The sequence below is a fragment of the Capsicum annuum genome, chromosome 4, assembly GCF_002878395.1.
Source record: "Capsicum annuum cultivar UCD-10X-F1 chromosome 4, UCD10Xv1.1, whole genome shotgun sequence".
NCBI lineage: Eukaryota > Viridiplantae > Streptophyta > Magnoliopsida > Solanales > Solanaceae > Capsicum > Capsicum annuum.
The window spans coordinates 26,387,827-26,399,911 of record NC_061114.1 but is presented as its reverse complement, the minus strand read 5'-3'; positions in this window follow the sequence as shown (position 1 = coordinate 26,399,911).

Genomic DNA, 12,085 nt, shown 5'->3' with positions numbered 1-12,085 from the left:
TATCGTTGGAGATTTTATTTGATACTCTACACAATGGTGGGTCATAACCTAAGACATTTCGCACGAAAAAATTTATAATTCATTCTAGAAGATAGAACCCAACACGTTTACGCATAAAATTTCAATGAAAAATTTCCCATGGTATTACAATTTTTTAAGGGTCGCGAAAGATTTAGAGTTCAATCTAAAAAATTATTGCTGATTTGGGGTTCAATCATACTCAGGTATGTTTTAAATGTCAACAATATCACTATTTAATCACATTTTGTTGTTGTAAATGCATTCTTAGTGCCTTCTTAGTATATTACATTAGTAATAGTAGTTTGAAAATTTTTGAAAAAAAGCTAGAATTTTTTAAGGATTTTATTGTTCATAACATACCAGGTATTTTTGGAGATTTGTTTCAGAAAATCTGATGGATAATATCATTATTATAACTCAATTTCATCATGGTGGCAAGTTTATCACTGAAAAATCTTATCCAAGTTACATATGAGAAAATGAGGTGGAATATGTAAGTATCGACAAGGATGACTTCTCTTTAATTGAGTTGCTTTATTATACAAAAGAATTTGGATATATGACTGCTGGTGGGTTCTACTTTAAAGACCCTAAAAAGAATGCCTTTATTGAAGTTGAAAATGAGTTTAGTTTACTAAGGCTTGTTCAAGACCTAAAAGATGAGGACTTTTTAGACTTGTGTGTGGACCATGTTGTGGATGAGCTAGAAGTGGTGGAAGATGGGGCCTCATATACTTAGCTTTATGGGCCAATAGTTTATGGAAGTAGTCATGTGATTGGTAAAAACAATAATGTGGGTGAGAATAACTCTACATTTCATGATATTAATATTGAAGGGTTATATGAGGGACCTACCCAAACTGATAACATAGATGTAGAAGTTGGTGTAGATGATCTCTCAGATCTAGAAGGGACTGAAATAGACTTAGCTAGCAGTGCTGACTCTTAAGAATTTAATAATCCAGAAGATGATGATTTTGAGGTTGACGAAGAGTTAAAATCTCTTAGAAATGAAAGGAGAAAATCAATGAAAACAAAGAAACCTATCCAAAATAAGGAAATAAAACTTGATGTGGCTGATGTTGATAGGGGATTTGAAGATATTGGAAGGAATAATTCTACTATATACATTGAAAGATTAGGGAGATGTGAGTAGTATATAGATAGCTCAGATCTTAATAGTGATGACAGTAGAGATGAATTAGATCTTGAAGCTGTGAGTGATGTTGATTTATTATCAAGAAGGTGTAATACCCCAAACGTTTCTTAGTTTATCTAAGCTTATAGTGCAAGATTAAGGGGCTTAGAACCTAAAAATATTAGCTAAGTGTTGAAGACTTAGTCTTATTTTTGGCTTCGCAACTTTGAAGATTTTTAAGTTGACCTTCCGGGCTCCGAGACGATGGTTTTTGAGTTGAGTCATGTTCAGGTTTGTAGTTAGCATGTCTCAAATAAGTTTTGAATTTTTCGGATGAGGTTTAGACCACGTTTGGATTTCAATTCCAGCAGCTCAATGCAATTCCACCACGTCACACCAGGGATAGCGATGAGACACTCATCGCATCACGGTGAAGGTTTATTTGTCATGTTCTTGATCCATAAATTTAATGTATGTGTCATGACCTTTATCCTAGTGTGTGAAGTGCTTATTAGGTGAAGAGTGTTCATAGAAATCACTTAGAGCCAAGTTGAGCTAAGAACCTTAGATTAGTCCAAAGTTTGATGTTTAATTTTACAAATGTGAACTTTGAAAGTGTATAACTTTTGATGTATGTAGAATTTTTCAGATCAAGAGCCACCAAGTTTTATATAATTTAATTAGATTTCCAACGGTACCAATTTTGCCTTAATCCGATACCCAAGTGAAAAGTTATGGCATTTTTCGTGTGAGGCAGTAAGCCACCGCGATTACACTGCGTCACGGTAAGCCTTCAAAATGCAATCTGGGTTACGAATTTTTGGTTTAAATGATGGAGGGGCAATGTGATCTTTTCCCACCTCAACCCAAGTCATAAAAACACAATCTAAGGCTTCAATTGGGGCATTATTTGTCGCCATTCACCAATTTTTCCCTCAAAGAACAAACCCTAATCATTCCTCCCAAAGATCATCCACTCCTTCATTTTCTCTTAAAGAAAGATCAAGATTTTAAGTTCCCTAATCCAAAAATCTCAAGAAAGCTTTCAAGATCATCTCCATGGCTTTTAAGGTCAAGCTTTCATCCATTAAATCAAGTCTATTAAGGTGTGTGAGGTTATGAACAAGGATACTCTTTCATTCTTGTGTCTAGAATTAGTTTTAAAGTTGAATTTACGTAAATTGCAATTAGGGTTCATACCCAACCTATCTTGTTTTGACTTTATGGATTTATAAAGTGATTTACGTGTTAAAGTGCATATTTATTCTCATCTATTTATGCTTTGATTTAAAGATTTTTAATTAAGATTTAAGCATGATATTATGTTGCAAGTTATATGAAAGAAAGCATGAGATTTAAAGGCGTTAAGTGCATCAATATTATGCATGCTTATGTTTTGATCCATAAGATTCATATTGTGATTTTAATTTCATTATCTTGACTGAAATTATTAAAGTATTTTCTGAAATTATTAAGCATGAAGTATTATTTTGATTTGACATGAATTTAGAGCATGGGGTTTTAATCTCTAAGTTTAGGTATTGATATTTCAAGAAGAATATATTCTTAATTTTCTTTTCATGAGTTATATCAAGATTTTAAGCAATATTTAATCTTTTGATCCTAAGCTAAGATAAGGAATCCACATTGTTCATCTTGATCATGATTTCAAAAAAAGATAAGCATAACTAGTTTTCATTGTAAACCCTTATGCTAGTTTTAAAGTGGATTTCCTATAGAATGAGCATACATATTAAAGGGAGTAGTATTTAGCACCGAGTTGGGTATGTGTCCTAGTTCACATGCTCCAAAACTACGAGCCAACGTAGGTACAGATTCAAATTATTCTCATTTATATGGGTGCAGATATAGATTGTGATCATTTAGCGCAGGTTATACTCCTTAGCAAGAGTACGACGCCTCTCCCTAATGTGAGGTTTTCCCCTTAGGAAAACTAGACGTTGGACTCTACGATAGCTCACATGTTTTATTTCGGTTAGAAGAACATCCCTAATAGAAAATAGTAATAGAAAAGCTTTTAAAAGAAACTCCCTAAGTCTTAAAATAGAATAACAGAACAGCTTTTAGAAACTAAGTGTAAGGGCTCATAATTTATTTTAGATATTGTTTTACATAAGACATTAGCTATGAGATTTCAGTTTTCAGTTTACAAATATAAAGGTGAGTCTTTTTTACACTTAGCCTGCATAATTTGAAAACAGACTTAACTTCAATCCTACTTATTCCACGAATAGAAAGAGTAAAAGTACAGCTTTTAAAACTAAGTGTGATGGCTCACAAAGATTTTTTTATGCTTTACTACAGTATGCTTATATTTTGCAGTCTTTAGAGTACTCCAGCCAATATGAGTCATTTGCACTTAGCATGCATTCTTTACCATTTATATGCACAGTTAGTTACTATTTTTACTTATGCATTCTCCCCCATATGTCATTACATTCCAAGAGTATTGATCCATATATACGTCTACGTGCTACATTGTTTAATAATGTAGGTACAAGTCATAGCATGCACATTATAATCAGACAGTTGCAGTTTCCAATCAGCAGGTGATGTGCCCTTTTAATTCAAGGGTTCGAGTTAGTCATAGTTCAAGTAGCATTTTGTTTTCTTTATTCAGTCGTATTGGTTTGGGATAGTCGAGGGTCATGTCCTAACTACCTATAGGCAATACTAGTAGAGGCTTTATAGACAAATAGTAGTGATGATTTATTTGATTTCAGTTTTGTTTTGTATAAGCAGAGTTGTATTCATTTTTATAGTTTTGTTTTGAAGATATTCAGTAGAGACATATTTTTCACTTACTTATTTCAGACTTATGTACTTTATCCAGTTTCTCATGAGTTATGCCAGTACAAGAATTAGCTTGGGATCACTTGTGGTCCTAAGTACCGTGTGATGACTAGGGAGTAGCCTCGGGTCATTACAAAAGGAAAAGTATAAAGATAAGATTTGATCCTGACTGTGTTGTGGTTATATTTGAGCTTGGTATGATATTTTAAAATGCTAAGAAATTTAGAAAAGTTGTAGCAGAGTATGCTATTTAATACAAAGTTAGCTTAAAGCTTAAGTCTAATGAGAAGCATAGAGTTATAATTAGGTGTGAGGACAAGAAATGTAAATGGTTGTTGTTTGCTAGCATAGATAAGCAATTTAGTGATTTTGTTGTCAAGAATTACTATCCTGTACATGTATGCACTATTAAAACCAAAAATAAGTTGTGCACATCTAATTTTATTGCAAATAAGTTTAATAATGAAATAACTTGTCAACCTTATATAAAACTATGAAAAATTTAGGAATTGGTGAGAAAAAATTTAGGTTTGTATGTGGAAAAAACTGTTTGTTCTAGGGCAAAGCATAGAGTCATTAAGGACTTCTTGGGTGATTGGAAGATGGAATTTGCAAGATTGTGTGATATGCAGACATGATAAAACATACTAATACTGATACTTCTTGTTCGGTGAGGACATATGGAGAGTTTCAATCAGGGAAAAAATTATTTATTTACTTCTATGTGTATTTTGATGTATTTAAGAGAGGCTGACTTACAAGGTACAAAAAAATTATTAATTTAGATGGTTGTTTTCTGATAGGTGCTTATAAGGGTGAGTTGTTAGTTGCAATTGGGAGAAATGGAAATAATCAAATATTTTCAATAGCCTGGTCAGTGGTTGATCAAGAGACAAAACATAGTTGGAGTTTCTTCATTAACTACTTTCTACAAGATTTAAATTTAGGCACTGGACATGGACTGACTGCCATGTCAGACATGCAAAAGGTAAGTGTTATTTTATACTTTAGTTTTAATCTCTTATTTTTCTACTATATAGTTCATGTTCATATATTTTTTATTTTTATTTTTATTTTTATATTTAAGTAGGGTCTTGTGCCAACTATACTTGAGTTGCTACCAGATTGTGAAATGAAGTAGTGTGTTAGACATATCTGGTCCAATTGACACCAAATTTGGAGAGAAGAAGAAAGAAGAAAATAATTTTGGAGATGTGCTAAAGCCAGTTTTGAAGTGAAGTTTTAAGATGAGATGGATAAACTCATCGAACTTGGTAAGGATATATATGAGGACTTATTACATTATGATAAAAAATCATGGTGTAGGACATATTTTAGGGGGCATTTTAAATGTGACATTGTTGAAAATAATATGTGAGAGACATAAATTCATGAATTTTAGCTGCTAGACATAAATTTGTGATCACTATGCTAGCGGAGATTAGACACAAGATAATGGGTAAGAATGTCAAAATGAGAAAAATTGTTGACACTTGGATTTAAGATATCTCACCTATGACTTTGCTCGTTCTTAAAGAGGACAAAGACATGATTAGAAATTGCACAGTTAGATTCAATGATCAGATGGGGTATGAAATTATAGATGGCTCTTATAAGCATATAGTTGATATTAGGGAAAGGACTTGCACTTGTAGAAGCTGGCAGTTGAAAGGCATACCATGTCAACATGTTGTATTGGCTTATCAATATAAAGATATAAAGACTGAAGTTTATATGGATCAGTGGTATAAAAAAGATACATTCTTGAAGGCATATGACTACTTTCTTCAACCAATACCTAATATGAAAATGTGGCCTAACACAAGTGGTGTAATGATTGAGTCTCATGAGCCTAAACCAATACCTGACAGACCAACAAAATGTAGAAGAAAATAGAAGGATGAGCCTAAGAAGAAGTATGAAAATTTATCCAAGAAAGAACTAAAAATTACTTACTCCAAGTGTCATCAAGTTGGCCATAATAGAATAGTTTGTAAAACTCAGGTGACACACTCTTCTCTTTTAAATAATTAAACTATGGTATTGAACTATGATATATGTAATCCATATTTAATTTACTGTATTGTTAAATTAGGATGGGACAATCTGGAAGCTCTAGCTAGACAGCAAGTTCTAGCAGGCCACTAACCTATAGGCAACCACCAAGCTTCAGCCAGCCACAAATATTTAGCCAATAAGGCAGATCCAAGTGTGTAGATACTTTAGTAGTTATAAGAATGCAATCATCTGAAATAGGTAGAGGTAGAGGAATTGGCAAAGGCAAGAGCACTAAAAGAGGCAGAGGTACAAGTAGAGGAAAAGGAGTTGTATCTGATCAACAATCTGGGGAAACGGGACCATTGGAGAATCAACATCAACAATAGAAAAAAAGTCTAAGACTGTAGGATTTGACATCTACACTAATCAAATGAATAGAAGTGAAACTTTAAATGTAAGTATAAATTATAACTTCATGTAATTCTTAATTATTTTTTTCACAAATCTCATTTTACTTCATTTTATGCAGTCTTAAACTAGAGGTGAAAGAGTTATCACTCTAGGTATTTACAAAGATGCAGCCCAAACAAACATTGATATTAGTTATAAGCCTCGAGGAATGAAGTGGAAGGGTAGAGATGCTTTCACAACTACACAATTACAAAGTATGTGTTAGTCAAGGAGAAGCCAACTTAAAAGTTCTAGTGCACCAAGAGGCATATGAAATTGTCAAATTAAATTGTGTTTTAAGTACTACGTATATTTTGAAAATTAGTTATGACTGTTTTATTATTTTGTTGGGGTATTTGAAGATTCTAAACTATTTTTGATGATTTGTTTTAAGTTTGTTTTGATGAATACTTATGAATAGTTAGAGCTCATTTGAGCAGTTGAATAGTAGATTATTTTTTGTGAAAAATGTTGATCAATTGCACTTATGTTCTTGTGTTTTACATTATTGTTGAATGACACTTCATGTTGTGTGAATCATTTCACAGTAACCTTGCCTTTTAAATCATTAGTTACTATTGTGTGAATCATTTGAATAAATCATTCAAACACTAAAAAAATAAAGTAAAGTAACCTAACCAAACCAATTACAATAGGAAAGCTAAACCATAACAGACTAGAGTAACATTACACAACTTGTCTGCATTCCTTCATACACAATTTAAGTCACAAAACATACCAATTACAAAAGAAAAGCCAAATCAAAACAGTCTGATACAAATAACCTAACTCACAATTAGCCAAACTTTAAGCAAAACCAAAACAGACCCATATGCAAGTAACCTAACCTAAAATTAGCCAAAATTTTAAAATATTTCTTGAAGAAATTTCGTGTAGCATAAATCACAGTTGCAACAATGCATATCACTATTAATTTTCTTGGTCGATCCCTCTCTTCTTCAAATAATTTGACTTTTTTCAATAAGCCTCACATAACCCTTTTTGCTTGAGAAGGCATTTCGTCATCATACCAATCGAAGTAATTGCATCCACCTCTTGCCTACAAGTTTGAAGAAAAAATTAAACTAAAAATTTAGTTGTGGTAATTTGACGAAAATGTAAGATGAATATCTTTAGATTTTTGCAGCAAGAATCTGCATCCAGTGTTGAGTCGTGTCCATGAGGTCTTAATTTCAACTTTGACCCCATATCGATATTTCTCTTTTTCAATTGAAGAAGATGAAGATAATAAGAAAGATGAATTAGACATTGTTATTAAAAATGACAAAGAGAAAGTAATTAAGAAGAGAATGAGAATTTAAGAGGAGAAGGAGGAAAAAATCTAATGATCTCCAACAAAAAAATGATGGATATGAAGAAGAGAGGAAAAAAATTAGGGTAGGGAGGAAAGAAATTAGGTCTAAATTAAAAAAAAAAAAAAAAAAAAGAATACCATAAGGGAGTGCCACATAATCTGTTTTCTATGTGATTTCACGCGTTTCACAAACATGAGAATACGCAAAGAGCCACGTCGATTGTTTGTGCTTGTGCGAATAACTTGTGTGGTAAAATAGATCTAAAATAGATCTATTATAAATACAATGGATCTATTTTTATTTGTGCGTGGATATTTCTTAACTTCTCTAAATATTTTTATTTTTATTTTTATTTTGAGTTTATTTATGTTAGTTTTATCGATATTCATATCTTGGGGGGTGATTATATGGTAATTGGTTAAATGCTTTACTATAGTATTCTTTATTTTTTTTATCTTAGTTTTTGTAATTTTTCTATATTATTTTGAAGGTATTCTAAATATTATATATCTTTTGTTTCAAAATATCCAATTAGATTTTTTTTCATAAGTTTTTATAATAATATTATTTCTTTCATATTTTCTCTCCAATATTTTAAATATTCATAGTCTATCATTTTATCCTGTAGTAATTGTAGATTTACAAATTTTTGTATAATAATTTATCCTAATTGTACTGTAATGTATATCTAATTCTAGATTTTCAATGCTATTTATTATCTTGTGTTGTTTTTCTCGTAGCGAGTTTTTTAAATTATATAAACTATCACATGTACTTTTTCCTAAATTTTCTAGGGTTTCTTCTATCTGTATTAATTTTTCTTTTAGATTCTCCATTATTTTTCTAATTCGATTTCTATAATTAATTTCTTCATTTAGATTATCTTGATTTTCTCTAGTTTTTCTAATATATTCTAACATTTCTTAATCTGAATAATATCCATCTGGGTAATTATCCAGGTATAACTGTTCTATCCAATTTATAGTTTCAATTTCATAGTCTAATACTTTTTCTAATATTATTCTCTTAATATCTATAATTTCTATATCTCTAAGTATATATAAGATTAATATTTTAAGATTATCTATCATTTAAAATTAGTTAAATACTTTATTATAATATTTTTTAGTTGTTTGTTTTAATCTCATTAATTCTTCTATATTTTCACTAAGAAATTGTATGTATTTTATATCTATTTTCCAAAATTCTAAATATACATAATTTATCATTGTTAGTGTGTGGGTTTGGTATGTAAGTATTTATAAGAGTAGTTCGGTAGGTGTGGTATATAATTAATTCTAGTCATAAAATATCTATCAAATATTTTTTCCAATATGATTTTTCTTATATCTACTATTTCTATATCCTTTAGTACATATAAAACGAGTATTTTAAATTTATCTACCATTTATCTAGATAAATAATTATCCATTTTTCATATGATGCTTTTTCAAAATATTTCCTTCAATCATGCACATAACAAAATATGATCACTTTAGATTGCTATATACTAGATTATTCTTAAATAACATATTCTTCGGTCACTATTAGCATGGTAATCTGGATACTTTTCCCTTAAACAGCGCCTCTACTCTGGTTACTCCCCTATCACGGCTTTCTTGCCTCACCGGTTTCACCTTTAGGATGGCATAGTTCTTAGGGATTTTTCTCTTTTTCCACTTTGCTAATAAACTTCTTAACATGCTATTTTTCAAATAATTCTACTATAAAGCAACTAACATGAACTTATTTTATCATATCATGATTGTTAGGAATTTATGAATTTAGTTATTCATAATAGTAAATGAATATATCTGTTTTGGTAGGTTTGATAATTCTAAGCTTTGTTCTTCCATAGATTTTTCCATTGAAATATACCTGTTTTTTAAATAATCAAAATATTTGTTGTAGACAAGAGAGAGTTTTTCTTTTTGCTTCAACGCATGAAGGCTTGCTTCTTTCTACCTTCGATACTTTCATTTATAATAGATGATTTACATAGTTTTTCGTACTAATGTTTTGCACATTTCTAAAACTTTAAAAAAAATCTAGTCCTATCTTTTTACAAAGTCTTACTAACCTAATTATTTTCCTGACATAATTTACATAAAAGTCTTTACATAAAGACTTTAATATCTAACTATAAGACAAAAATTATTAAAAAAAAAGTCAAAAAGCCTAATCTATCTAAAAACTTTATAAACTTTATACAGTAAGTTTTACATAAAATTGTGAAAGTTTGTTACATGTCGCTTTCACAATTTAATAGCTTGTCTTTTATCTCCATTATTGCTTCCGTTGATATCTTCTTATCATATCTGTTGCTTTTCTATCTTCTTTCCAGCTGGCATGCTTATCTTCTTGATTTTTTTATTTTATTCTAGCCGAACTTCTGGGATAATATTATCTTCTCCATTACATCTCGAACAATGATGATCTAGATATTTGTGTCCAATTATCTTGCAATATCTTATCAATAATCCATCTGAAATAAATCCTCTCTTAATTGCCCTTGCAGTAGATTTTTTTCTGGGTTAAGTAATGTCATTATCCATTGTCTAATATCTTCCATATCTGCTTATCGTAGTTCTTTTGAATTTGAATAAATCATCTGATGGTCTCTTGAATAATAGCTCCATATTCAGTTTCCATTGGTATAAGTGTTTACTAGTTCTTGAATAATTGTAGCTAGTCCAATAAGTCGTTTGTTTGCATAAAAATCAGGTATCTCGATTCTGGGTATCTCTGGCTGCTGCACAATATTTTCTGGTATAATTATATCTCTGGTTAATCCTATTTTTACAATTTGTATAACTGGTTTTATCTCATCGTATAGTATCTCTGCTGGTGCAGTATAACACTTTATATAAAATAGATTTCCTTTGGTTACTCTTTTATAGGTGTTGAATATTTTTTGTAATTCTTCCATAGCTGATAGTTCTTCTCCATCTTGGGTGTATATGGCATTTAATAATCCATAATTAAAATAAGTTTTTATTAAGCTTGGGTTGGTTTGGATAGTGCAATTAGCTTGTTGTGACCTTGTATTCTTTGGGTTATATAGTTTGTGTTGGGTTCTTTGATATTTGTTGCTATAGGGTTAAGGTTTAGAAAAGTTTGTACTCGATAAATATTTTTTATGTATTTTTGGGCTGTATAGTTATAAACTTTTTTATCTTGGTTCAGACTATCTCGATATGTGGTAATTTGTGGGGGTATGTTCAAGAGGTCTTTTAGTATTTTTGGTGTAAATGGCTTTTTAAATGTCTTATTTAAGTTCATATTATGGTATCTTTGTCCAATAACTCCTTTGCTTGTACCTGCAATTGTAGATTGATAAATGTTATGGGTTTTACGGAGTGTCCCAACGTCTCCTTCTAGCTCTGGAATTTTAATGTCTTTTGATCGACATAGCTCTGCACACTACTGAGTTAGATGATTTGTAGCTACAGACTTCAGTTTATCTTCATTAGTCTTTAGCTTTTCTATTTCATTACCCATACTATCCACTTTCATTGAAAGCGTAGTTAGGGTTTTGAATATCTTTTCTAAAGCATCATCTTCTATTATATCAATCTGTGTAGCTTTGTCTTGATATGTAATCTGCAATAACGTTTTTGTTAGTATTAATTACTTCAATTGTAAATGTAAAATTTAATATATTCAATACTAGTCTACGAATCTCTTTTGTTGTAACTGAATTTTGTATTTTCTTTGTTAGCCACCAACGTACCTATGTATTATCTGTCCATACAATAAACTTGTTATATACAATATATGGCTCAAATGATAATAAACATTTATATAATGAACATAATTCATTTCTATTTATTTCCCATTTTATTTTTGTTTCATTAAAAGTTCCGGAATAATATCTGCAATGATGTTCTATTTTTTCATTTTCATACCTATATTTAAGTACTCCTCCATAACTACATTCATTAGCATCTGATTCTACTATATATATAAATTTTCTATTTTTGTCTGGAAAAATTTTGGTAATTCTTTACAAAGTGTTTTTATTTTCTGGACTTGTTTTTTATCTTCTTCGTTATAATTATATTTTTCATCCTTTTTAAATTTTTTCTGTAAAGGTTTTATATTTTCTGCTAATCTTGGTATATATTCTCTTACTTAGTTTACTAATCCCAAAAATGATTGTAATTTTTTTTGTATCTAATTCTTATTTTGAATTTATTATTTTTTGTACTATATATTGTTGCATTTTTACTCCACTTTTATTTATTTGTATTCCTAAAAATTCTATCTGGTTTTTCATAATTTCAGCTTTCTTTTCACTTAAACTTATTCCTGATTTTTCTATTATATCCGTAAATTGTTCTAATAA